General features: G+C 44.4%; 1 long non-coding RNA gene and 1 pseudogene across 5 annotated transcripts in view; one reads left to right on the top strand and one right to left on the bottom strand.

Moving 5' to 3' along the window:
- The first annotated feature begins 1,989 nt into the window (after positions 1–1,989).
- Positions 1,990–23,397, top strand: part of LOC309607176 (F-actin-capping protein subunit alpha-1 pseudogene) — a 72,926-nt pseudogene continuing 51,518 nt past the window's right edge. For all 4 annotated transcript variants that reach the window (XR_014249692.1, XR_014249694.1, XR_014249695.1 and 1 more), the window contains exon 1: positions 1,990–5,382. The product of XR_014249692.1 is annotated as an F-actin-capping protein subunit alpha-1 pseudogene (transcript). The remainder of the gene's footprint in view (positions 5,383–23,397) is intronic.
- LOC309607184 overlaps positions 17,504–23,397 on the bottom strand; it is a 218,092-nt gene continuing 212,198 nt past the window's right edge. Inside the window, exon 4 of the long non-coding RNA XR_014232305.1 lies at positions 17,504–19,768. This is a non-coding gene — a long non-coding RNA (uncharacterized lncRNA). The remainder of the gene's footprint in view (positions 19,769–23,397) is intronic.

Genomic DNA, 23,397 nt, shown 5'->3' on the forward strand with positions numbered 1-23,397 from the left:
AGGGGCTGGCTGTTCAACAGAAGGCCGCCCCTGGGATTCAGGCCCGGGGACGATGAGGGGCCATGAGGATTGTCCCTTCTTTATCTCGTGGTGACAGTGGCTGGTGAGCAGGGTGGGAGATTTTGTTGGTTTGTGTAAAAAATTAAAAGCATAACAGAGAAATGTAAACCTAGGTAAATCAAGGTTCTGAGCAACAATGACAAACACTTTTTTAATAAAATAAACACAGCTTTTATTATCACCCAGTATTCCTCCTTCTCCCACCCTGTGCCTTCCTCCAGAGCCGCCATTTTCTGAGCTCTCAGCAGTAAACTTAATAAAGATTGATATCAGCGACAAATTCTGTCAACTTCCATGCTGCAAAACTTAGCCACTGTGCAAAATGGACCAAGGAAAATAAATAACCTGAGGAATGATGGAGTGTGTAAATATTGATGTGGACACTGGGCGCAGGGAGTTTGGATGAAGCAAAATAAGAGCTAGTGAAGGCAAGTTTCCATACCCTGACTGAATGCAGAAAGGTCTCCTCACGTTGATTTTAATTCTCTGGCATTATTTTCAGAGTGGGAGTGTGTGTTGTAGGCTAAATTATAAGTTCTTGGATTCCAAAAAAAATTCTAGAAAAAGCATTTTTAAATAGTTTTTAAAAATTACTATTACGAAAATAGTACTGTGTACAGAAAAATTTAAAAATACATACATAGGAAAATTAGAATAATAAAGACTAGCCATAATTTCATCACCCAAAATACTAGCTGTGAGCATCTTCCAGACTGTTTTCCATGCTTATGTATACATTTCTAAGATGCAAGTTTTTCAAAGTTTGGTATTTCTGGAATCAGATTGAATCTATGGGTACATATACCATGGCAGCATTTCCTTTTGTCCTGAAAGGCTGTTACTAAGTTACAGTTGTTTCCTACAAATGGTGACGTCTTAAATCCAAAGATATATGTGGATATCATATATTTGTAGAAAATATTATATCATACATACTATTTTTTCTTTTTTTTATTGAGGTATAATTGACATAACATTATATTAGTGTCAGGTGTACAATGTATTGATTCAACACTGGTATACATTGCAAAATGATCCCCACAATAAGTCCAGTTATTCACCACACATAATTACAAAATATTTTTTCCTTGTGATGAGAAATTTCAAGACCCACTCTCCTAGCTACTTTCAAATATGCAATACAGTATTATTAACTATAGTCACCGTGCTGTATTACATATCCATGACATTCATTTTATAACTGGAAATTTGTACTTTTGACCTTTTCACCCATGTCATGCACTCTACCCCCCTCTTTTTTCTTTTTTACTGTATTAAAGTATACGTAACATAAAATCGATCATTTTAATCATTTTTAAGATTACAATTAAATGTCATTAACAATATTCACAATATGTAACTATCACCACTACCTTTTTTCTGAACTTTTTCATCATCCCCAACAGAAACTCTCTACTCATTAATCAATAACTCCCCATTCCCCCTCCTCCCAGCCCTGGATAACCACTATTCTACCTTCTGTGTCTATGAATTTGCTTACTCATCATATGAGTGGAAGCATACAATATTTGTCCTTTTGTGTCTGACATTTCATCTAGCATAATATTTTTGAGGTTCATCCATGTTGTAGCATGTATCAGAATTCCATTTATTTTTATGGCTGAATAATATACCACATTGAGTTTGTCTGGTGATGGACACTTGGGTTGTTTCCACCTTTGGTCTATTGTGAACAATGCTGCTATGAACATTGGTATATAGTATCAATTTGAATCCTGTTTTCAATTCACTGAATTGAATACCTAGGTGTGGAATTGCTGGACCACATGATAATTATGTTCAAGTTTTTAAGGAACTGCCAAACTGTTTTCTACAGTGGCTGCATCATTGTATATTCCCACTAGTGATGCATAAGGGTTTTAGTTTTTCCACATCCTCACCAATATTGTTATTTCCTGTCATATAATATATCCAGAACATGTTTCCATGTCAGTTAATATTCTTCTACATCCATATCAGTTGCCATTTTAATGGCTGTAGTTTTTCAGTTCTATGTAATCACATTTATACATTTTTAAGCAATCCGCCATTGTTGAATATTTAGGTTGTTCTCAGTTTTTTCCTACTATAAATGATGACGAAATGAATACTTCATGGCTAATTTTTTGCACACATTCTTAATTATTTCATTGGTATAAATTCCTAGATATGCTATTGTTGAATCGAAGATATGAATGTGTAAGGCACTTGAGTCACAATTCTAAATTGCCTCCACTTAGTTTTAAAAGGAAAAAACCAACAGCGTTTTCAGTGAAGAACCACCCACACCACCACTGCCAACCCCAAAGATTTAATTGGAAAATATTTACACTTATGAGGAAAAGAGGAAGTGGATATGAGGATCTGGTCAATGAAATAGAAGTTGTATCAGTCAGCTCTTTTGCCAGATGGCTTGACAATTCTGGAAGGATGAAATTCTTTACAATATTCATCTTGGGTCTGGGAATAAACTTTTTTCAAAGAAGTATGATTACTTTCTTTCTGATCCGATTTTCAGATTTCTCATCTACCATTCTTGCCTGGGGTGTAGTAGGAAAAAAAATAGAGTAAAAGTAGACACTCCACCAAAGTGTTCCTCTAGCAGTTACTTAAACTTGAAATTCTGAGCATCTGTATGAAATTTCTATAGAAGAGGAATAAAAAGAAGTTTTTGATTGGTATGTCTAAATTAGTACACATAACCTGCTAAATCTACGCCATAGAAATTCTCTGGAGGATTTTCTTACCTCTGAAAAATTGGATGATTTTACCAAAAGCATTACATTTCATCCCTCATTGCTTGTTAGGGTAGATGCTGCAACAATGACCAGGGCAGTTAGGTGAGCAGTCATCCTATAATTAGAATTACCCGCTCCAGCTAAGTCACCTGTCCTAGTCTGTATGAGCTGCTATAACAGTACCATAGACTTCTACAGTTCTAGAAGCTGGGATATCTAAGATTAAGGCACTGGTGGATTTGGTGTCTGGTGAGAACCTGCTTCTGTGTTCATGGATGGCTGTCTTATCACTGTAACCTCACATGGTGGAAAGGACAGGGGAGGTCCCTGGGGTCTCTTTTACAAGGGCACTAATCCCATTTATGAAGGTTCCACCCTCCTGACCTAATCACCTCCCAAAGGCCCCACCTCCAAAGACCATCATGCCGGGAATTAGGTTTCAGCATATGAATTCTGGGGAAACACATTCAGTATAGCATCGCCACATTAAAAACCATAGCCTAACATCGTGGTCCTTACAGCAGTGATTCTCAGACCTTGGTGTGCATCAGAATCACCAAGGGATGTTAAAACACAGATTGCTAGGCTCCACCTCCAGAATTTCCAATTCAGTAGGTCTGGATGGGGCCTGAGAATCTGCATTTCTAATCACTTCCAAGGTACTGCTGGTTAAGAACCTGACTGTGAAAAACCCTGCCTTCAGTGATGTTGCCTCTCACTCACCTCCCTCCGGATAGCTTTGGATGATCATTTAGGTGAGTGATTAAGAGCAAGGAAGCTAAATGCTAAACAAAACAACTATATAGATTGTGATAATCATGACAAAGAGCTACAACTGTTTTATTCATGGGGCATTTTTTCCCTAAGAGAATTATTGGAGTCTTTGTACTTAGAATTGGCATCAACAGACAACAGACTTCTCGCACGGAAACAGAGGTGTCAATCTGGATCATATAGTAACTCTGATAATTAAATTTTTCACTGTGCTTACTTCAGTGGCTCTAGTGACTAATGTATTTACAATGTGCATAAATTACACAGATGGAAAGCTTAAAATCTTTCCAAAGATGTATCTTTTAGGTTCCCAGGTAAAATATTTAGTCCTTGAGGCCAGGATCTTATTTCCTGTCACTCCAGGGCACTTGGCTTCTAGTCAGTGTTCAATACATGTTGTTGATCAACTCAAGGTCAACCAGTCTACAAGAACCACCAGAGTATGAGACAAGAACATATTTAGGAAGGATGGGAGGTGTGGTAGACTGTGCCATGCCCTTGTGTGGTCCCTTCCACATTGACTCTGGACTTGGCTATGTGAGTTGCTTTGGCCAATGGAACAGCAACTAATATGATGAAGCAGAGACTTGATCAGCACTGGTACATTGGGGCTTGTCCTCATGAAATGCTTCCTCTTCCACACCATCTGCCGGGCTGTAAAGAAGCTTGGGCAGAATCACTGAATGATAAGTGACCCCATGGAGAAAGACCTCAGAGGACAGGGGACATCTCGGATGTCCCAGCCCCACTCCCAGGTGAACGCAGCCTCGTGAGTAACCTCAGCTACTGCACTTGGTGCTGAAGAACCACTCACCGATCCCGATCGACTGCAGACTTACAAGGCATGATGGGAAGTGGTTGGTACCAAGTAATAGGTAGTTGAAGCAGGAGGACTGCGAAAGCAAAGTATCTTAAAATCTAAAAAATAATTCAATAATCATGTATGTGATTTCCCTTGGATCAGTTCGGCTTTTGTGATACTTGTAGAGTTGTCCTGTGTTGAAATCTGAGAAAGAATCTGGATGTCATGACAATTTCATTCATTTGTTTATCCACTCAACGGTCTTTTGCTGACCTTCTATTACAAACTAGGCTCCATGTGAAGAGAAGAGACGGGGAGGGAGGGAGAGACAAGGAAGCCAATAATCCCAGTGCAGGGTGGTAAGAGCCATGCAGGATGGTACAGGGGAGCGCCGGGGAGGATGGAGAGGAAGAATGAAGCTGGGGCGACTTCCCAAGACAGGTGCTCCCAGAAGGAGAGCTGGTGCTGGCTCATAACTTCTACGGGACCCTGACTTGGGGTGATTGAATTCCAGGTATCTTTATGAAACTCAGGATAAAAAATCAAAATAAAACAACAACAACTGGAGAGGTGGTTAAGATGGAGAGACGAGCTTTTGTTATTCATGTAAAGGTTTCAAATGCAGCTCTTCTCGAGATATGAGCAATCCTTCCTGGCTTCCTTAAAGCACAACCTGGATGCGTGGCCAAGAAACAGTTTCCTTCCGTCACTGAGACAGAATGTCGTGTGTGATAACACAATGCACCCCACCCCCATGTGCCGAAAGTCAGAGCTCAGACTCACGCAGCCCGGCCCCTGCCCGTGACACTAATAACTTGGGAATTACTAGGAGAAGAGCCTGGCATGTGCAGGACCCACCCAAGAAGAACTGTCCCAGAAGAGAGGTGCTAGCTAGGTGAAGACATACGACTCTGAGCACCACTTCCTAATTCTAACGGAGGGAGAGTCTGGCATGGAGCCAGGAAACAGAAAAGGCATGAAAGGAAGAACTAATCTGGAGCTGGCAAAGTGAGTGTTTTTTGGCTTATTTAAACACATAGATATAGAATTCAAACAGGGAGGAGGGATCTGACTACCAGATGCAGCTGCTGAGTGAGGCAGGACGTCAACAGTGGAATCAGTGATGTCCAAGCAGGAAAGGAGACATTTTGACAGCAGGGGGGCCATTGAAGTAGCAATGCTTGGTAGACTGGGTGGGTTCACCTTACGCTTAGGATTTTATTTCCATTTAAATCTCTGGGAGGCAGAGGTGGACGTTACTGGCTTGACCCCATGTTAAAGAAAAACCACAGTCCAGGCCTTTAAAGACGACTAGGGAAACAAGTCAAATAGACAGCAAATAGGCAGATGTAAGGACCTTCACTGAACACAGATGTATCGAGCGCCTGTGACAAGGCAGAGGCACTGTGCTGGAGCCCAGAGATGCACCGAGGAGCATGACCGACAGATTCCCTGCTCTTGGGGGACATCCATTCTAATTGCCATTTAACATGCCAGGTGCATGGAGGGGCAGGGGAGGTCACAAAGTAGCTGTGATACAGCGGGAAGCTCAGAGAAAACCTGGCCTCTCGGCTTGCTTGCTCCAGGACCTTAGGCAAACCTCTGAAACTCTCCCTTTCTCGTCCATTGGTGGTACCTTCTGGGGTCATGCTGAAGAGTCACTGAGGCAGTGTTAGGTGGTAACAAGGCCCTGGAGAGGGCAGGAAGGGCTTGGAGCTTTGTGCTGTCGGCCAACTGGGGCGTAGACCCCTGTGTGTGGTAGCTCTCGGGGGATATGGTTGCCCGTGGATAAAAATGTGGGAACTAGAAAGACAGGCAAAGCCAGCGGGAAGACTCAGAGGCAGAGAGAACACGTGTGCGTCCATCGCCAGCACAGTTTCGCCCCTCCCTCGGTGTGATTTCATGATCCGTGCTTCTCTGGGCGTCATGTCACGTGGTCTGAGATGGTTATTGCGCTGCATTCCAGGGGTGGCGGGGGGAGCCGTGTCCAGTGTTAGAGAGCTGGGGAAAGCCTCCTCGGTGGAATTTTAACTCTTCCTGTAAACAGTGACCTACTTTGAGGAAGGCTCTGTCTGGCCAGGCCTCACAGCCCCTGTATCTCTTCTTTCTCTTCACCCCCTTCTCCCGCGCTCAGTCAGACTGTCTCGCCTTTATCTCACATATGGACTTTGCAAATAAGCGTGGGTGATTTGTGTGCTCAGCTAACTGGAGAGACCGTGTGTCAGCAAACCAAGCACCGCAGCCAAGTCATGAGCGCCTGCAGGAGGGAGCCGCCTCCTCCTCTCTCGCTGTGAAACGTTATCTCAGCAGGAGGGACGGAGTCCAGGCAAGGCCAACAGACCGGCCAGGGAGCCCCTTCTTTCCCTCCCAGCTCCAGCTCCAGCTGTATGTTTTCCCCCTTGAGCAGTAGGTCAGGTTCTCTCTCTTCTTTGTGTAAACTGAGCAAACTTTTGACTGAGGGAACTGCCCCCCGGTTGTTTATGGCTTTTCCCTCCTTCCCTTCACCTACTATCAAGGAGGCTGAATTTATAGGTGGGCAGCACCTCACAGAGGAATAGAAACCGCCCTTCTCATTGCTCAGGTGCCAACAAAAGAGCTAACCTTCCCCCCGGGAGCCCACAAGTGAGGGGTGAATCCCAGCTAGCGAGCCCCTTGGTGGGTGGTACTTGGGGATGGGAAAGGAAGGGTGAGTGGAAGAGTCATATGAGGGCGGATGGACGGAGGGGGACAAGCAAGGCGTAAAATGTCCTGCCACATTTTGACTGAGAAGCACTAACCTAGGTCAGGGGTCAGCAGACTTTTTCTGTAAAGGGCCAGATAGTAAATAATTTGTTCTCTTTGTGGGCCATCCGGTCTCTGTTGCAACCATTCTGAGGTTGTAGGGCAAAACCAGCCACAGACAATTGGTAAACTAATGGGCGTGTCTGTGGCCCCAATAAAAGATGGTTCACAACAAGAGGCGGCAGGCGAGATTGGCCCGTGGGCTATACAGTCTTCTGACCCTTGGTCTGGAAGAAGACCCTTCCCATGTTCCTGTTTAGCCAGCTACATCCGGGAAGGGAGGCCAGTCTGCCTCTGTTATGTGGTTCTGCTTTCTCCACCCTGTTTCTTACCAACCCTGGGTGCTGAGCTTGGACAGGGAGACCTCCTAAATGAAAGCCAGAGGGCTGGTGACCTCAGGGTTCAGGATTCTGTTGATAAATTCCCCACTCTGTGCAGGCACAGGACAGGTAGCAATTGTAGGCGTGAAACTCAGCCAGGAGCGGTGTTAGGACCTTCCCTAAGCAGTTTGGTTTAGAAATTATAGAATTCTCCTATTTTCCACCTCTTCTCTTGTTTCCAGGTCTCTTATAATCTGAATGTTGACATTCTGACTTCATCTTTTGTATTTCTTGGCCCTCCTGTGGTATCTTCTATCCGTTTTTATATTCCCCTTTATATTTCAGGGAGAGCTCCTTAGTCTAATATTCTAGCTCGTGGGTTCATTCCTTGTTCCACAATTTCCCCTTCCATTGTACTCCTTAACCCAGCCTGAGAGCGGGTTCAGTGTCAAGGGCTGGACTGCTTGGGTTCAAATCCCAGCTCTGCAGGTAATTGTAGGCCAGTTACTTAACTAGTCTGTGCCTCCACTTCCTCATCTGTAAAGTGGGCTTGGTGATAGTACCCAGCTCACGTTGTTATAAGAAGTAATTATGTAACGTGTGTAGAACACTTAGCACAACAGGATAACAACCCATAGAGTTTTTATATGTAGTGCTAAAACTTCCTTATTTTTCTTCACAATTTTTTCACAATATTTCATATTGAGAATCCCTTCCTTTATTTCTCCGCGTATATTTTTCATGATCGTTTAAATCCTATCCCTCCTAATACTTCTGTGTCAGGTGGTATTTGTTGTGCAAATACCGGTTTTCGGCATCAGAACTCCTCAGGGGTCTAGTTGTGGGCGGAGGAGCTCACAGAGCCCCCCGGGAATAGCAGCTACTGTGCCGTATCCGTGCTGTGCTCTGGGGAAGGGTCAGACGCCGGCCCGGGAATAGCAGCTACTGTGCCGTATCCGTGCTGTGCTCTGGGGAAGGGTCAGACGCCGGCCCGGGAATAGCAGCTACTGTGCCGTATCCGTGCTGTGCTCTGGGGAAGGGTCAGACGCCGGCCCGGGAATAGCAGCTACTGTGCCGTATCCGTGCTGTGCTCTGGGGAAGGGTCAGACGCCGGCCCGGGAATAGCAGCTACTGTGCCGTATCCGTGCTGTGCTCTGGGGAAGGGTCAGACGCCGGCCCGGGAATAGCAGCTACTGTGCCGTATCCGTGCTGTGCTCTGGGGAAGGGTCAGACGCCGGCCCGGGAATAGCAGCTACTGTGCCGTATCCGTGCTGTGCTCTGGGGAAGGGTCAGACGCCGGCCCGGGAATAGCAGCTACTGTGCTGTATCCGTGCTGTGCTCTGGGGAAGGGTCAGACGCCGGCCCGGGTGAGTTTAAGGGGGGAGGTCATGAGCTCCTGGGGGGAGCCCCGGTCACCCCAGGACCACCGTCCATCATTCCGCCGGAAACCTCTCTGGCTCGGTTGAACGTTAAACCCTTCGAGTGACTCTGCATTGGGAGGGGGCCGTCTCCAAGGTGGTTTCCCACCAGCCTAGGGGCCTGGGGGCGTTGGGGAGAGAGAGCCTGAGGGCAGCTGCACAGACTTAATGCCACCGCCCTCCAGGGTCTCTCCTGCCCAGATATTTGCGCTGTCCGCACACCCCCGAGATCTCAGACAACAGACATCCGCGCTGAGCCCTTGCAGCCAATTTCTGTGGAGGAGGAACAGTCAAGGATTGCCCTCAGGCTCCTGGGAGATGGGGGTCGGGGCAGGGAGACCAGAGCAGAATTTCCAGAGCTTTCCTCCAACCTCTTCTCCAGCCACCTACCTCCTCCCACATTCACACTGAGGGAAGGCAAGCTTCCGCCACCCCAGGGATGACCCGAGGCTTTGTGCAGCCATTCTCATTCTCACTGCCTAGAATCCATCTCTTCCTCTCACTTCTATGGTTTCTCAAGGGCTGATTTTGGTGGCAGGAACCTGCACACTATGCTAGTTCCGTATCTTAGGAAGAACCAGAAAATAGAATCATAAAGTCCAAGGAAACTGAGATGCTGTCCGGCTTTCCGTTCTGGGTGTGGATCTCCCATGATGGCCCCAGTAAGGTGTCATCTGGGCTCTGCTTCAAGGGCTCCACAACCGCAAACAATGACGGCATGGGCCTGTTCATTTTTAGTAACTTTTACCTGAAATATACCATACATACAGAAAAGTGCTCAAGTCCTCAGTGCATAGCTCGATAAACTTCCACAAAAAGAATACATCTGAATAATCCAAATTTAAAAACTTTACAAGCAGGCTTGTTAATTTTAATATCACTGTTAGGAAAGTCTCCTTTATTTTAGCCAAGAGCTCCCTTCCTGTAATTTCCACCAATAGTTTCAGCTCTGCAGAGTTATACAAAAGAAGTGCAATGTTTTCTTACCATTAAGCATTTAAAGTTAAATATTTGTCTTTCCATAAAACTTCTTCCCCTGTCCCCACCACCCCCCCAAGTTATACAGTCTTACTTCTTTCAACTAATTTTGCTGTAACAAGATGGTACTGCAGTGATGATGTAAGGAGATAAACAGTGTTGAAGGACTCCCTCATTTAGGCAAAGAGATGTTTGGAGAACACATGTTTGGGGACTGGAAGTGACTATCTGGTCTAGACAGTGTCAATATAAGGAGGAAAACAGAAGCAGGGCTGTGTCTGCCAGCACAAGGAATAGAGTGGCTTTCTGCCTGGTCACACGGGGAAGTTTGGTGGCTCTGGGGCTCCCAAGTGGGTGGGCGTGGGGTGGAGAGCAAGCGAGATGAACCAGCTGCTGTGCAAGCCAGTGTTTCTGGAGACACAAGGCAGCTGCAGCCCAAGAAACCAGGGAGGTGTCATCGGAACCGACGGCGGGGAGACGACAGCTCAACTGAGGTGGAGCTGAGAGAGAGTTCTGGCTGCTTCCAAGACTCGGCAGCCACTCATCTGGGAGCTAAATACAGAAGCAAGCTCACTCCAGATTCTCACCGTACAGCCCAGCAGAGGGAATAAAGCATTCGGGGTTGAGGGGGGTGACACTGAAGAGATTTGCAGACTGAAGTAAGCGAGGAATTAATTCTCAGTGTCAAGATACAGTCTAAACGCTTCTCTGGAAAACAGGAAGCCAGACTCTGAGCCCTCCTTCAACAACTGGGGCCCCTCAGTCCGACCCTGGGGCCACGAGAAGGGACCGGGCCGTGTGCGTGTGCAAAGGAAAGCTGTGACGCGTGGGAGCCCTGGGTACGTGTGCTTTTCCAGTTTCTGCCATTGTCCACAGGCCCATCCTTTCAGCCTCTCTTTGTGTGGGCTTGGAAAGGAGAGCATGAAGTTCTGTCAGCCACAAGAGCCTTAGGAGAGTCGGGGCCACCTTCTTTTTCTCTTGTTCCTCCTCCTCCTCCTTTATTTTTTAAAAAATACTGAGTCAATTTAATAAAAAGAATGGGAAAGGTGAAAAATGAGCCCTCTAACTTGTGTGGTCCCAATTACCCATTGTATCTAAGGTTACATTTATGTAGGTATTTGCTCTGTTCCTTTTTTTTTTTTTAATTAATTAATTAATTATTTTATTTATGGCTGTATTGGGTCTTCGTTTCTGTGCGAGGGCTTTCTCTAGTTGCGGCAAGTGGGGGCCACTCTTCATCGCGGTGCGCGGACCTCTCACTGTCGCGGCCTCTCCTGTTGCGGAGCACAGGCTCCAGACGCGCAGGCTCAGTAATTGTGGCTCACGGGCCCAGCTGCTCCACGGCATGTGGGATCTTCCCAGACCAGGGCTCGAACCCGTGTCCCCTGCATTGGCAGGCGGGTTCTCAACCACTGCGCCACCAGGGAAGTCCGCTCTGTTCCTTTTTATACCCTTCTTCTTAAATTTCACTCTTGCTCTTGCTGTGTGCAGAGAATGACGGAATATAAAAGTGGTGTGATTAGTCTCTGCCACGTACAGAAACTGCCCCTGTGTTTGCCACGAGGGTAAGTGTTTAAAGCTTCTCCTGTGTGTAGTAGACTTCTGGCCTTTGGCCTCCTGAGTTGTAGCCACTTTTGCTCAGAAGGAGCTCATCCATTTCCGGTTGCCACATGCTTGTTGCGTGGCTGTCTTTCCCTGGGATTCCACAGCCAGACCATACGATACCAAAACATATTGGCTATGGCTTATCCTAAAAGACTGCCAGGAAAAAAAATTGCTGGTTAAGAAAAGCTAGGTTTTTTCAACTTACTGCAATAAGGGGGAGTTTTACCTTGACAGAATCTAGAAGCGTCTCAGAAGGGAGAAGTCAGGGGAAGATTACTTAGGGTTTAGGGCTTGCACTGAGTGGCTTTAAGGCGGGTTTTGCAAGGCAGGGAACTAGTTGGGATTAGGCAGAATTTTAATGCACAATAGCTGTCGATTGGTAGGCACAGAGATGTGAGGGTCTAAAAGTGCACTTTGATGAGGAAACTGTTAGTCTTGGTAAGTTAGCTATTTTATTTTAATTTTATTTATTTATTTAAAGTATAGTTCATTTACAATATTATATTAGTTTCACATGTTTTTTATAGATTATACTCCATTTAAAGTTATTATAAAATGTTGGCTATATTCCCTGTACATGATCATCTCCATATAGATGCAGAGAGAGCGTCTGACAAAATTCAACACCCATTCATAATGAAAACTCTCAACAAAGTTGGTATAGAGGGAACATATCTCAACATAATAAAGGCCATTTATGACAAACCACAGCTAACATCATACACAATGGTGAAAAGCTGAAAGCTTTTCCTTTAAAATCAAGAACAAGACAAATGGGGATGCACGCTCTCCCCATTTCTATTTCATATAGTATTGGAAGTCCTAGCCACAGCAACCATACAAGTAAAAGAAATAAACTGCATCCAAATGGGAAGGGAGGAAGTAAAACTGTCACTATTTATAGATGACATGATACTATGTATAGAAAATCCTTGGGACATCCCTGGCGGCACAGTGGTTAAGAATCCGCCTGCCAATGCAGGGGACACGGGTTCGAGCCCTGGTCTGGGAAGATGCCAGATGCTGCAGAGCAACTAAGCCCGTGCGCCACAACTACTGAGCCTGTGCTCTAGAGCCCGTGCGCCACAACTACTGAAGCCCGTGCGCCTACAGCCCGTGCTCGGCAGCAAAGAGAAGGCATTGCAATGAGAAGCCCGTGCACCATAAGGAAGAGTAGCCCCTGCTCCCTGTAGCTAGAGAAAGCCTGCGCGCAGCAAAAAAGACCCAACGCAGCCAAAAATAAATAAATAAATACATTTATTTTAAAAAAAAGAAAACCCTTAAATCTCCACCAAAATAACTACTAGAGCTAATCAATGAATTCAGTAAAGTTTCAGGATACAGGATTAATATGAGTTAGCTATTTTAGTAGTTCCACAGTCTAATTTTCCAGGAGCAAGTATTTATTGGTAGTTTAATTATTTTTGCCTGGTCCCAGCATTGTTCAGCTCAAAACCAGGAAATGATGCTTTATCCCAGAATTGTTTAGCACAGTCATGGAAGAATATGTTAGTTTTGGTTCTGTTGGGTTTGCAAATTTTGCTTATATTACAATTTAAACATGCAGAGAAAATACAGTTTCAATATTTTGCCTCTAACTGATCTGCTCTTCTGGGTGAGCCAACTAATTGGGGAAATAACAACAAAGTCAGTGATGTAGTCATTTAATACTCAGTTGTTTAATGCCCCTTAGTTAATACTCAGAGTCTTGGTAAAAATGCCCATTTTCTCCCCAGTTTTTCACACTTCCACTCTTCTCCCCAGCTCCTCTCTAAGAGTGTGCCTGGGTGTATAAAGGAAGGGATGTGACTTGTGTGTCTTCTCAGTGGAGGGAAAAGGGGCCCTTCAGGGTCTTCTGGCTCCTGGGGTCTCTAGAACAATGGCCTTTGGCCACCTGCTTGCTGTCTGCCATGTTGGCTCTTAGGACTGAGGCTGATGTGCAGGATGGCACTTATCTGGTCCCCTCACTTGGTTCAGGCCTGGTGGGTCTCTCTGGGTGACTTGATCTCCTCTCAGCATTACCCACTTGCAACACTTGTAACCCTGATTGCTCGTGCTGTTCCCCAGGGTAGGTGGTCTATACCCTGTGTGTTAGTCCGTTCCGGCTGCTATTACAAAATACCACAGGCTGGGTGGCCTATAAACAGCAGAAGTTTATTCCTCACCGTTCTGGAGGCCAGAAGTCTAAGATCAGCATGCCAGGATGGTTGGGTTCTGGTGAAGGTCCTCTTCCGGGTTGCAGACTGCCTACTTCTTGCTGTGTCTTCACAAGGTGGAAGAGGTGAGGGGTCTCTGCAGGGTCTCTTGTATAAGGAACTAACCCCATTTATGGTGGTTCCACCATCATGACCTAAGCACCTCCCAAAGACCCATCACATTGGGCATTGGGATTTCAACATATGAATTTTAGGGAGACACAAACATTCAGACCAAAGTACCCTGCCATAGGGCCCCCCGATTAGGCCCACTGGCTTCAGTCTAAGCTTCTCTACTGTGGAAATAAACGAAGACCAACCTAATGAGAAAAGCAAAGCCTATTTATTTTGAGCTTGCTGTAGCAAAGGGAGTCAGCCACCGTCACTTGCATTTTGGCAGACCCAAAGGCAGGCAGAGGAGGGAGAAAACTTTAGAGTGGGAAAAAGGGAAGGCAGGGAAGGTGTGCCCTGATTGGAGGCTGTTGGCCTGGGGAAGCTGTAGACAGGCTAACTAGAGGCAGGGTATCCTATGTGATTGATTGGGGTGTGGGTGCATTTGACTTTTTCTGATTGGTCCTAAGATGGAAGTGGGGACAAAGATTAGGAAAGATGACAGTTATTAATCAAGTCCTGGCCATTTGGGGCTGATTATTACAGAAGTTATTGTTTAGCTTCCTGGATTCTCACTAGGGATAGCAATCTGGCTTCTTACAAAACTGACTTAGAGTGGGCTGCCTGCCTAGACTGATTACTGTAGATAAGGAGTTGGCTTTCTGGGCAGATTGTTACAGATTGTAGGTCAGGGCTCTATTTTTAAACATGGCCTAGCTATTTCCTGTTTGTATATTCCATCTCTCACTACCATATAGGGTCTGACCTAATCTCCTAGAAGTGCAAATTAGACTCTGTCTCCAACTCCACGCTATCCTCCTAACCATGCTGGGCTCCTCTGTGATGTCTCAGTGCCTCCTGAGTGTTTGCATCAACTCCTTTTGGATATTCCTAAATCAATCCCTCCCCCAACTCTTCATCCTCTCATCATCTCCTGGGACAGGAAGGGCAGGGCTGATCTGCCTTGCCTGTGGCATCCCCTCCTCTCCAGGAGCAGCAAGCAAGTTGTATCTCCAGGGGAATAACTTTTCTACCTGCAGGAGAACACCAAGATTCTGGGTGCTTCTGGTTGGTGCTTAGCAGGTCAAAGGAGGAGATAAAGGAATTCCGATGGGTCTCAGAAAAAATAGTCTTTTTGCAAGACTATTGTCTTACTTCAAAAAAGTTTTTTTTTTTTTTGAATATCAAAAGCTGAATATCAACTCTTTCTTTCTCTTTGCATACTCTATGTAACACCCACAGACCTCTGGGCAGATGACCCTGGAACCAATTAGGAGGAAGGACCTATACTTGCAAGCCCAAAGAGAAAATTACATTAATACTTTTTCAAAATATGGCTCTCATTATAGAAGATACTCTTCATTGTGTTTGAATAGAATTCTTTTGTCCTGCTTTTCTTCAACTGGCTTTCTTTAGGGGAACAGAGGTTAATAGGGAGAAATGAAGCTATTTTTTGTACCCTGTTTAGAAATGATCTCTTCCTCTTCATTTTAAGTGCTGGAGTATAAAGTCTCTTTTATCCTCTCAGTACAGGGCTCCCTCTTCTCAAAAGGGTCTCCACTGGCTTTTCTATTTCTTCGCCATAATTTGAGCTCCCCACCCCCTCTTGCTTGAATCTTAATGGAAAATAGATCGGCAGCCCATCACTCTTTTAAGGATCTTGTTCATAGGGCTCCTCACCTACCTCCTCCTTTACTGCAAACTCTCCTTAAAGTTTGTGCGTGCATGTGTGCGTGTAATAATAGGCCCTCTATCCCTTCCTTGTCTTGATCGCTCTTACAGACTGTGTGTAATAATAATTTTATATCTGACTTTGGCTGTTACTTCATTCCCTCTAGTTCTAACCCATTATTTTACATTTTCAGAGGCTCATTATGACTCATTGGGCAGCCAAAGAAACATAATGAGTCCAAGATGATTGCACATGGCGGTGCTCCACAAATAGATATTAAACAGCTCATGAAATCTATAAATGTCCTTACTATCCTGGGTGCATTATAAAGCTATGAATCAATAATTCAGCCAAGTTTTTTTTATCCTCTCTTTAAAATCTGGCTTTCTGGATGTTTTTCCTCCTGGAAATGGAAGCTGTGTACATATTGGGAAAAGAAAGCTAGAGGAAGGGAAGAAGAGCAAGAAAGATGATGAAGACGAATACAAAGAAAAAAAAGAGGAAAACATAAATTATTTTAATAGTTTAAGCCCTCACAGCTTCTTGACCGCTGTCCACGTAAGGAATAAAAAATAGTAGGCACGACACAGGCACTCAAAAAGTATTTGTTGAATGAGCAAATAAGCTTTATGACTATTTTCCATTGAGTTTACACATTGGTTTTGATAATTACCTTTGCTAAATATTTATCCTGTGCCTGGAATAGTACATGCATCCATTCATTAATTGTTAAATATGAGGAAGGAACTGGTATTATCCCCATCAGCTGGGTAATAAAACCAGAAGCCACTGATGGAAGAGCGATATTCAAGCTGAATGTTTGATAAAAGCTAATAATCAGAGGGAATTCATTAGAGCATTGAAAAAAAATGAAGAGTGAATTGAATTTGGATCCTCCTTGAGGATTTCCTTTATTGACAAATGATTCCGTCATCTACCAACTCGCCAAACCCAAAACCCTGGGCATCATTCTAGACTTACCACCATACACAATTCCTCACCAAATTCTCTCTGTTCCTCAACAGTTCTCATATATGCCCCTTCCTGCCTCACCACCAAGGACAAATTCCAAATTGTCATTAATTCTTGCCTTAGTCGTTGAATGAAACTGCCAACCAATCTTCCTGCTTTCTTCCACACTGCTCACCAGAGTAATCTTCTGAGATACGAACCTGATCATGTTATCGTCTGCTTAAAAATCTTTCAGTGATTTCCCGTTGTCTCCAGGATAGATTCCAAACTCATTAACTGAACATACAGAGTCCTTCATGATCTCGCCCATCCCTCCCCCCCCCCAGCCTCATCATTTACTATCTCCTCTCCTTACCAGTTCTTCCCTACGGTCATCTCGAACATTATACCTTCCACAGGACGCTCTCATGTCTCTGAACACCCACATTTGCTCTCTGAAATGATCACTCCCTTCTCATCATTGCCTTAGTTGGAAGTTCCTTACCTGCAAGATATCTTTCAAGCCTTAGCTTTGTTTACCTCTGGGACACTTTACTGTTCTCCTGTCCTGCCCCTTCCTTCTTGTCATCTCTCTATTCCCCTGACTACCTCGGATGTACACACATCTCAAAAGTGGGCTTCGTGTCTGTATCAGCCAGTGTCCCAGCAGGAAACAGATGGCACCCTCTGATCGGTCTACACTAAAGGAGAGTTTATTTACAAGGGACTAATTATGAACTTGTGGGTGGAGTTCAGTGGAACCACAGGAACTGGTGTAGAAATCTGGGGCTAGCAGCAGCAGAGCTGTCACCAGGGAGAAGATGAGGTAGAGAGTAGGTCAGTGGAGGATGAGCAGTGACTTTCTATTCAGCTATCCTCCCTGGGAGGGAAATAAATGCCCCTGAACTCCCTTCCTCTCCGTCTGATCTCCTGGAGTGCTCCACCATTGATGGAAGCCAATGAGAGCCTTGTTGCTGTGGTCCATGTGGGCCAGCCTCTCAGGGAAGAGCAAAAAGGTGGTAGAGAGGAAGAAAGACTTTTCTTCTACCCTCTTAAGTTCTGTGACTGGGTCTGAGAATTAAACCGACAAAAGACAGATTAAGAGGAGAAAAGCAACACATTTTATTTGATGTTAATATGGTTACATGACACAGAAGCCTTCATAGAAAAGAAGATCCAAAGAAGTAGACAGGCCTGAGAGCTTACATACCATTTCCACAAAGAACGATAAATTGTAGAGATGTGACAAGACAAAGGAGAAAGGGGTTTGGGCTAGGAGCAGTAAATTACGGGAAAGTGCCTAGGAAACATATGGGGGAAACTAATGGAAGATAAAGGCTATTTTAGGAAGTTTGTTTTACAGATTCATCTCAGGGTCAACTCCCCATCTTGGCTGCAGGAATATTCACCTCTTTCTGGTACAGGGAGGGTACCCTTCCCATGGAAAATTTGTGTCCTGCTTTCAAGCAGAAGAGGGGGAGGTAGGAGAGCCCTTCCTGCATCTGCTGTTTCCCAAGTGCTTTCAGTTCAAAACAAAATGCCAAAGTGACATATTTTGCGGTGGCATGTTCCGGTCTCCTTCGGTGGATCGGAAGGTACACAGTGCCTTGCTTCTGTGCCCCACAGCTTCCCATGCACACCTCTGGGAGCCCATGCCTCTGGCTGAGTTCCAGTTGGCTGCTTAACTCTCTAGGGAATCTGTCTGCTACTTGTTAGGGGGGCGGGACTTTCATCTTTTTATCCCAATGCCTACCGTAATGACCAGCCTGTAATATGTACTCAGTAAGTATTCTCCGAAATGAAGTAATATTTTGAGTGTATACCGGGCCAGAATTGTTAGAAACCTTAGAGATAATTTTAATAAGAAGCAAATTCAGAGCCAGATCCTAGTCCTCCTGATTCCCAGTCTTCCTCTCCTACTTATTTTTTTTTTTAATTTATTTATTTTTATTTATTTATTTATTATTTTTGGCTGTGTAGGGTCTTCATTGCTGCACGTGGGCTTTCTCTAGCTGCGGTGAGCAGGGGCTACTCTTCGTTGCAGTGCGCGGGCTTCTCACTGCGGTGGCTTCTCTTGTTGCGGAGCACAGGCTCTAGAGCGCGTGGGCTTCAGTAGATGCGGCGCGTGGGCTCAGTAGTTGTGACTCGTGGGCTCTAGAGCGCAGGCTCAGTAGTTGTGGCGCATGGGCTTAGTTGCTCCGCGGCATGTGGAATCTTCCTGGACCAGGGCTCGAACCCGTGTCCCCTGCATTGGCAGGTGGATTCTTAACCACTGTGCCACCAGGGAAGCCCCTCTCCTACTTAATTTTAACTGCAGTCTCAGGTTATTCATCGGAAGGAGAATTCACACGAGTTTCCCATAAATCCAAGAGTCTTATATTTTGGCAACAAGAGAGAGACAGCGAGAAGGGTTGGATCCGCCTGCTTTGAGCCCTTTGCCAAAAGCAATCTCTGAGCTCTCTGGATAAGCAACACTTTCAAACCTAACAAAGTGCCAGGAGCTGAAGTCATGAAACGAATCACGGGGCTCGGGAATAACACAGTTACACAAACTACCTCTGGTGGTTGGTGGTGAGGTGGCTTCGCTTTAACATCCTATTAGCACATGATCTTTAGTTTCCAAAGCCTTTTTTGGTTCCAAACCTACAGGTGGTGATGGTGGGTGGGAGGAGGTTGAGTAAGATGTTTCCGAGTTGGGAGGCAAAGCTGTTGGTGCCTCCTCTCTGGATGATTCAGCGACGGGCTGCTGCTGTGTTTTTCCCAGGAAAAGCCAGCATTACTGTGGAAGTGATTGCATGCCAGGAGCAGAAGACCGGAGCGTTCATTAGACCCGATTGGCATCATCTGTTTATTTATCTGCCCTCCGGGAACTGTGTGCTCTTTGGGGGCAGAGGTCACGTCTTTGTCTAGTCAAGCATCTAATGCGTAGTCGGCGCCCCCGGGCCCCCCCAAAAGAATGAGGAAAGTTTATTGGATCTGAGGACGTGGATTTAGTGTTAAGGGGCTAGATCCTAAGACCTGGCATTCTTCTTAGCACTCATCTGTCCCCTCGCCTGTCTAACAGAAGTGGTTCTATCACTGTCACCTGGCTGATGTGATGATCCAGGAAGATCATGTGCTTGGAACTCCATGTGACATGAACTGTAAAGGTCAGATATAGCTAAATTGTCCAAAAGCCGTCAGCTAGTAGTATGACTTCGGACAAGTTAAACCACCTATATGAACTTCGGTATTAAAATAAGAAGACTGGAAACTATGACCTATAAGGTCCTTTTCTTCTTTGAAATTCTTTTAAACTTCCCTGCTGTCAAACACCTCAACTGTCTTCTTTGGCAAGGCAGAAGCCATTCCACGAAGCTCCCACTGAAAAAGATAAAGGGAGAAATTGGCGGAGTTATGATCATAACCAGTTTTGCTACTGCCAAAAGAAAAACAGCACTGAATTTTTTAGTTTCTCAGAGGACATGCAATGTTTGAAAGTCATCTTCCTTCTTGTATTTTCCAAAAAGAAAAAGAAAAGTGGAAGAGCCATCACATTCTGTGCATAACTTTTCTACTTATAGATAGAATTTTTAATGCATTTTTTTTCTTTTCTGGAGGTGTAAGGGAGAATTCCCATAGCTGGAGGCATGTGTAAGTCAGGGGACTGTGGGAGAATGCAAGTGTGATTGTGGGGCTACGCTTAATTCATTAAAATGTGTGGTTTATGAAAATTGTTTTGCCAAAAATGAGCTTTGTGGGAAGAAGAAGGCAGCAGGGATATGGATGGGGGTTGGGGGGAGGGAGGAGTAAGAAGTGCCAAGAGAGAAAGGAGTCTTATTTGTTGCTAAATGTTGAATCCCACATAAGAATGTGTCGTGAGCCAATTCCAGGAAGTTATAATGCAATTTGGGAGAGTGTAAATCTATTAGGCACAGATATTATGTGTTGACATTATTATTGTCCTATTTTTATGCTAATTGTGAATATTCTCCAATGACTTAAGAAAGTTTGAGGAACGTTCTTCTGAGTTAGCCTCCCTTCTCATTTTTTACCTTTTATCAAATCAAATGGCAGTAGTATACGGACATTGTGCTTTTTTTCCTTTCTGTCTATACTGTGAATTATTTCAGAAGCCAACTATATTCGTGAGGGTAACACTAGCAGCTGTAACAAATAAACCCAAATGTTAGTGACTTAACACAACAGGAGTCTATTTCTCATTTACAGAACAGTCCAATGCAGGTGTGTCTGGTGGGCACACAACTTTCGCAATGAGATAACTCAAGAATTAAGGAGCCTGACATCTTTGTGGCTTTGCTGTCTCATAGGAACTTAGTATGCAGCCATGGAAAGAAAAAATGAGGGTGGAGAAGCTACACCTTCTTCTTGATTGCTGTGGCTCAGAGTGACAAATACTAATTCTACCTATATTCTATTGGCCCAGCCCAGATGTAAGAGGGTGCTGGAAATAGTCTCTGATGGGATAGTTTTTGCCCAGCAGCAGCATTTTACTAGGGAAGGAGGAGCATGAATTTTGACAAACAGCCATTGCTGTTCTGCCCACTTATCTTCATCACTCTTGGCCTCTAAGAAAAATGGCAGCACTTCCTTGTCCATTGAGTGTAACTCTAAAGTCCTTCAAAGCAGAGCCCTAGTTCATCTCCTCTGTGAAATGCATGATTCTGAGGGAAGATCCCACACAAGCACTACCAGCCTCACTACACATCTGCCTTCAGGCTTTCCCCTGATCCGCCTCCACCTCTGTTTGGAATCCACTTCCTTTCAGGTACCAGCGCCCAGCCCCACTGGTTTCTTCTTACATTCTTTATGCCTTTGCTTGTTTTTACCCCAGGGGTCTCCTCTCTGAGAGATATTTCTTTGAAAAGCTTTGTCTCTATCAAAGGCATTCCAAGAATTGACAAACCAATGGGGAGATAACTTTTCTTTAAGAAACTCTTGACAGTCAGAGACCTCAAACATACCAAGGACATCCCTTAATGTGCCTGTACTACCGGTCGCCAAAGGGTTTCTCTTCCTCACTCATAAGTCAGAGGAAAACTATTCATAATAGCCTCAAACTGTAAACAACCTAAATGTCCATTAAATGGACAGTAGAATGAATAAATATATTGCGATATATTTGTAGAACGGAATACTATATAGCAATGAAAAGAAATGAACTCCTGTTATACACACATACATGAAAAACTTTCAAATACAATGTCAAGTAGCCAGACCTGAAAGAATATATAATGTATAATTCTATTCATATGTGGCCCAAATGCAAATAAAATGAACCTATGGTGTTATAAGTCAAGAGTGGTTACCTTTGGAGAGAAGAGGAGTGGTGGTAATTGATGGGAACCTGCCGGGGATTTCTCGGGTGCGGATATTGTTCTGTTCATTGACCTGGGTGGTACTTACACAGGTGTGTTCATTTTGTGAAAGCTCATTGAGCTGTAAACTTATGATCTATGTGCTTTTCTGTATGTATGCAATACTTCATTTGAAAGGTTTTCAAAGTCTATCGGAAGAAAAGAAAAAAAACACTGCTCTTCTTCCAACTACCTGTTTCAACCCCCAAAGTAGGGCAAGACACAGTAGCTGTATAGATGCTTAGGTGAGATTACAAAGCAGCTGGACAAAGAAACAGGACTTGGAAACGCCCACACATTCAAAGACCCAGATGGTTCCAACATATTAAACGCAAAAGGTCATCTAGGCTAGTGATCCAATGCACAGAAGGAATAGTTTCTGAATACATCCAGAGGGGTTCATCTCAGAATTATCGGGTTGGGAGAACAGAATGAGGTCACGAAGTCAGAAGAACCGTAATGCAATTCTGTTCTTCTAGCAACGGTCCCACCTTGGTCTCCCTCTTTCCTGCCAGTCTCCACGGTTAAGTCTCATGGGAAGTGGTTTTACTCACAGGACACGTGGCTTTCCATACCGGGTGGCTCAAACTTAGGTTTCCCTAGAGGTGGGATGGATTGATTGGATATATTTGGAACTCTGTTGTTTTTATAATATGCAGTAGCTGAGAACTCTATTCCAGAGCCCTGGAACTTCAATCTTCATAACATAAAGGGAATTGGACCTCCCCAATCAGAGTAGAAGAATAATTATTCCATCTCCTTCATATTTTTCTCGTCGAATCCCTGAAATCTTAGGAGGTCTCTAACTGAGACTTCCTAAATTCATTTCCTCTAAGTATTCCACAGCAGCTAGAACGATTATTGGTGCTGAGAATTTTCTCTGATGGAGATACAACTGCTCCTCTGTCAGAGTCCAGCAGAAGCTAACCTCAGTGCCATGTTTTCATTAGCTTTGGCGGTCGAGAGAATGCTGACGGGAGGGCAAGCAGGGGAAGTTCCAGACATATCACCTTGAGCGTAACTTAGAAAAAGCACAGGCTTTGGAGTCAGACAGATCTAGGTTCAAATACAATGTCCAAAAATCACCAGAGGCTTGACCATGACCAAATTACTTAATTTCACTTAGATTCAGTTTCTTCGATTATAAAATAGTGTTTATTTTAAAGAGATGCTGTATGTGAAACATAAAACAAGCTATGTAAAGTTCCTAGTACAATGACTGACTGAAAGCAATAATAATGATTGATAATAACACTTAACTAGCACTTGTTATGTACCAGGCATTGTTGTAAGTGCTGTGTGTATGTTGACTCATTTAATTGTCACAACAATCCTATGAGATAGGTCCTGTTAATATTACGAATTTATAAAGGAGCCAAAGCACAGGGAAGTGTATAACTTGCCCCAAATGGCAGAGCAAGGACGCCAACCGAGGCAGCCAGGCACAGGGCCCATGTTTGCTCTTTTCCACAACACCAAACCGGTTTCTTGCCCCTAAAGTGGAGCAATAAAATATGGATTATTTGCTTAAAGAAACTCTTCTCTTCTCCCCTTTCTCACAAATCTTAATGGCATATCTAATTTTTACGGTTAGAAAGAGAGAAATTAAGGACATCCCTTTGTGTTTTCCCCCTG

Source organism: Balaenoptera borealis (assembly GCF_965194805.1).
Source record: "Balaenoptera borealis genome assembly, chromosome: 12".
Classification (NCBI taxonomy): domain Eukaryota; kingdom Metazoa; phylum Chordata; class Mammalia; order Artiodactyla; family Balaenopteridae; genus Balaenoptera; species Balaenoptera borealis.